The sequence below is a fragment of the Macaca mulatta genome, chromosome X (assembly GCF_049350105.2).
Source record: "Macaca mulatta isolate MMU2019108-1 chromosome X, T2T-MMU8v2.0, whole genome shotgun sequence".
NCBI lineage: Eukaryota > Metazoa > Chordata > Mammalia > Primates > Cercopithecidae > Macaca > Macaca mulatta.
The window spans coordinates 36,787,170-36,792,339 of NC_133426.1; the positions used below are offsets into that span (position 1 = coordinate 36,787,170).

A 5,170-nucleotide genomic window follows, 5' to 3' on the forward strand; every position below is an offset into this window, starting at 1 on the left:
CACCCTGCACCCATGCAGCCATTATCAGAGGCTTCTTTAGATAGACTCTACCATCTACTCAAGTACCTTTTACTGAGACTTCATGTGATAGTTAACTTTAATGTCGCTTAGACTGGGCTAAGGAATTCCCATATTAAAACTTACTTCTGGGTGTGTCTGTGAGGTTGTGAGATGAATATCTGAGTCAGTGGGCTCAGTAAAGCAGATTGCCCTTCTCAATGTGGTTGGCCATCATCCAATCCATTGAAGACCCAAATAGAACAAAGATTGAGGAAGGAGCAATTTGTCCCTTCTCTTCCTGCCTCACTGCTCAAGCTGGAACATCTCACCTCATCTTCTCCTGTGCTTGGGCTGGGATTTACACCATTTGCTCTTCTACTTCTTGGGACTTTGAACTTGGATTAAAATTCACCACTGGCTTTCCTGGGTTTCTAGTTTGCTGATGGCAGACCGTAGGACTCCACAGCTTCCATAATGACATAAGCCAATTTCTCATAATAAACCTCTCTCTCCATACACACACACCATCACCACCATTACAACAACACACACACACACACACAGAGAGAGAGAGAGAGAGAGAGAGAGAGAAATAAGTTTGTGGAAAAAATGCATGAGAAGATAAAAATTTTTTAAATGTACTGTATTACTCGTCTTAAGGTCCATCAAGTTCAAGACACCTTTCTAAACAATGATACCACTCATATAGTTCATCCCTAAAGAACAGAGGTTCCTGGAAATTTAATCATGTCAATGCAATCTTTTTTATGGTTAACTAAAATAAAATCTTTAAAGATCTTTTTAAGATAAGAAGACAAAAAGAAGCCAGAAAGAGCCAAATTAGGACTGTAAGGTGGATACTTTATAATTTCCCATCAAAACTCACAAAAATTGCTCTTATTTGATAAGAAGAATAAGTAAGAGCATTGTCATTGTGATGGTTAATATTGAGTGTCAACTTGATTGGATTGAAGGGTGCAAAGTATTGTTCCTGGATGTGTCTGTGTGGGAGTTGCAAAGGAGATTAAAATTTGAGTCAGTGAACGGGGAGAGGCAGACCCACGCTCAGTCTGGGTGGGCAGCATCTAATCAGCTGCCAGCATGGTCAGAACAAAGCAAGCAGGAGAAGATGGAAGAGCAGACTTGCTGAGTTTTCTAGGCTTCATCTTTCTCTGATGCTGGATGCTTCCTGCCCTCGAACATCAGACTCCAAGTTCTTCAGCTTTTGGACTCTTGGACTCACACCAGTGGTTTGTCAGGGGCTCTCGGGCCTTTGGCCACAGACTGAAGGCTGCACTGTTGGCTTCCCGACTTTTGAGGTTTTGGGACTCGGACTGATCCACCACTGGCTTTCTTTCTCCTCAACTTGCAGACAGCCTATAGTGGGACTTTACTTTGTGATCGTGTGAGTCAATTCTCCTTAATAAATTCCCTCTCATATATACATGTATCCTATTAGTTCTGTCCCTCTAGAGAGCCCTGAGTAATACAGTCCTGATGGAGAAGGACTCTCTGGTGAAGATTTCTCAGGTATTTTTCTGCTAAAGTTTTGGCTAACCATTCTCAGAGCACTCCCATAATAAGCAAATGTTATTGTTCTTTGGCTCTCCAGAAAGTCAACATAGAAAATGTTGTGAGCATCCCAGAAAACTGTTGTAATGACCTTTGCTCTTAACTGGTCCACTTTTGCTTTTTTTTTTTTTTTCCTCCAGGTAGAAATCATGTTTCCTTTTAATTGAATACTTAATTCACAATGTTTCCTCTCTTCCTGCTACTCTGGTTATAATTAGGTCCCCACCTCTCAAGAACATTGCACCTGGCCAGATTGAGAGCCAATGTGAACATGAGCCCCAAACCAGGGCTTTCGGACTAACAAGGAACAGCCAAACCAGCCTCTCCCTTCACTTAGAAAGGGATTATGAAGGGGAGGGTCCAAATCTTCATCATCCAAACACAGAAAACCAGGAGCTCCATACCATCATGGAAACCAAAATGTATCAGGAATGAAGTACAGTACAGAAATCGTATCTGACCATCTGGCCTCTGCTAGTAGATATGCCCTACCCCAGCATTTTTAAGAGAATATGTTTTTGTTTCTATACTTGTATTATTTTCCCCAAGGGGTATAAAATCTACCAAAAAGAATAAAATGAATCAGAATAAATCAGCTCACTCACAAAAAACGTTCTTGGGTAATGGTTTTTAGCTGCTGAGCTTATTCAGCACGTTATTTAAAAGTGGCAAAATTCAGGGCAATCTGAGAAGAGAATTCAAAAGTGGCAGCTACAGGTTTAGGTAGGACACACATACATACAACCCCCATTTTTTTCAGTGTATATGTCAAGAGGTCAAGACCCCTGATCATCAAAATAAGTTATTTTGTATATTACAGTGCACAGGACAACAGAGGGAAAGACACTTTCTTGGAAGTTTACGACAAGGCCTTTTGCAAAAGGTCCACTCCAAAAGGACTGGAGCCTAGTGCCTTGTGGCCTTCATTAACTTGACCCCTCCTCTTCTTTGGTTGCAGTGGCCTCAGTGGGAGCTGTTTCTTCTACTTGTTCTGCTGGCTTCTTCTCCCTTTCCTCTTCCTCATCCTCATCCTCTTGGGGATAGAGGTCTGGGTATTTCTGCATGCATTCCTGCATGGCCCGGAACTGGTCTACACAGTCTGACCCCTTGATCTCTTCCGTGCTATAGTGGAAGCAGGAAAAGGCTGACTTGAAATGTTCTCCACAGGGACCGCTGGCCATTCCCCCGAGGCATGGGCAGTTCCAGTTAATGTTTCCATTTGGCAGTATCAATCCGTGCTCCTCGTATGGATCATTGGGGTCATCGGCCACCATTTCTGCATTGCTTGGAGTTTCATGATCTTCTTTGGTTACAAATATGATTCCATCCTTCCCTTCCTGCCGGCAATAGGACATGGCTGCAGCCCGACCCTGAGACCTTGCAGAAGCGGCAATGGCGGTAGCTGCAGCTTTATGCCGTGACCTCCTCTCCTCAGGCAGCCACTTTTGCTTTGACTGGACCATTTTCACTTCTTAGTAGCCATTGCTTTAATTTGCTTTGTCTTCAGGATCATACTGGTAAAGCCAGGTTTAATCTCCTATAAACATTCTTTGAAGAAATGCTTCAGGATCTTGATCCCATTTGTTTAAAATTTCGATTGAAACATTTGCTCCTGTCTGCAGCTGATCTGAGCACAATGGTTTTAGTGCCCCTTGAGTGGAAAGTTTGCTCAACTTTATTTTTCAGTCATAATTGTGTAAACTGAACTAATTGAGATGTCTATGGTATTTGACTACTGCTAATGCGGTTAATCGCCAGTCCTTTTCAATTAGGGCATGAACAAGATTATTTTTTTTTCCTTGAAAATTGATGCAGATGGTCTGCTACTGTGAGCTTTATCTTCAACATCATCTTGTCCCTTCTTCTTCTTAAAGCTAATTATCCATCTGTAAACCGCTGATATTTGGGGACATTGTTTCCACAAACATTTTGTAAAGCATCAGTGATTTCACCATGCTTCCACTCCAGCTTCAACATAAATTTGATGTTTGTTCTTCCTTTAATTTTAGCAGAATTCATGTTGCTTTCTGGTTGGGGCTCTTTTCACACTGATGCCTTATCCTTCTTAGTACCTCAAGCCAGATCTTGTTCAGACATGTTACAACAAGGTAGGGTGAATTTATTTTGGTGCAAAAAATGTTTGCATTTTTCCATATTTCATACTTTCCATGAACTTTGTGAAGATCCCTTATACATATACATATATGTTCTGTTTCTCTGCAGAACCCAGGATAATATAACTCTCACTGTTTCCTAATCTCATGCAAATGCTGAAAGATCCTCTCTTGAGCTGGCTGTATACTCCAATTTTGCAAACCCACCACAATCCCTCATAATCTGATTTAATTCTCTCATGCAATTTATTCCACTTCTATTCCAAGTCTGACACTTTCTCCACCCATGCACTTCATTCTGGGTCCTTCCCCAGACTGGTTACTTTCTGCACCCATACAAAAACTCATGGGACCTTCCCTAGGCTGAATGCCTTTTTTCATGCACTTCTTTCTGAATCTTATCCTGGAATGGGTACTCCCTTGGTTCATGCACTTTATGCAAATTGTCCCCTAGGGAGTCTGATTCCTATACCTCTGCACCTGATCCCATGTGTTCTTTCAGGCCAAATGCATCCTCCACTCTAAAATCTTCTGTCAGATCCTACAAGAGGCTTTCTGTAGCCTCCCCCATATATATCCTGTAGGTTTTAACCTCAGATAGCTGCAACTTCCATCCAGGCACTTATTGCCATATCCTCCACTAGGCTGGATGCTCTTTTCACCCATGTACTTCTTCCCGGATCCTGTTCTGATCTGGCTTATCCAGACACTGATGCAATACTCTGTTGTATCCTCCTGTAGAGTTGCTGCACCCTACAATCATGGACCTCTGGTCAAGTCCTCCTCTTGCCTGAATGCTTCTTTCACCCATGTACTTCCTGGTAAGTCTTCCTGGGGGCTGGCTTCAAATCACACTCATGCACCTCCTGTCAAGTCCTCCCCTAGGCTAAATTCTTCCTCAACCTATGAACTTTCTGCCAGGTCCTCTGCTAGTCTATTTGCACCCTGAATTTGTATGCCTCCTAAAATATCCTCCCTGAGGCTGGATACATTCTCAAGCCATGCACTACCTGTTCATTTCTACCTCAGGCTAGACTATCCCTCCACCAACGCACTTTCTCCTGGTTGCTCCACTAGGCTCACTACACATTCTACCCAGGGACTTTGCAAGTCCTCTCCTAGCCTGGATGCTTCCTTCACTAATGCAGCTCTTCTCAAATCCTCTCTTAGTACATATTTTCATTACACTGATGCATTATCTGAAATATCCTCCCTTTAGTTGACTGAATATACCACACGTGTACCACCTGCTAGGTTTTCCCCTTTATGGATTCTTTCTTAGACCATGCATCTCCTATCAAGTTCACCTCTAGATGGAGTGCAATATTTCCTCATGGACATACTTCTGTGACTTTTTCTAGAAGACTGGAATCTCCACCATGCACTTTCTGACATTTCCTACCCTCAGTTGGCTGGACCCTCTATCATGAACACCCTGCCTGGTGTTTTCTTAGGCTGGGTATTCTTCTGACCCGTGCAACTCT

The 5,170-nt window shown here is 42.6% G+C and overlaps 1 pseudogene; it reads right to left on the reverse strand.

Annotated features, from left to right (window-relative positions):
- Positions 1 to 2,486: 2,486 nt before the first annotated feature.
- On the reverse strand, positions 2,487 to 2,927 carry LOC144338611 (mitochondrial intermembrane space import and assembly protein 40 pseudogene; annotated as a pseudogene).
- Between the last annotated feature and the right edge of the window lie 2,243 nt (positions 2,928 to 5,170).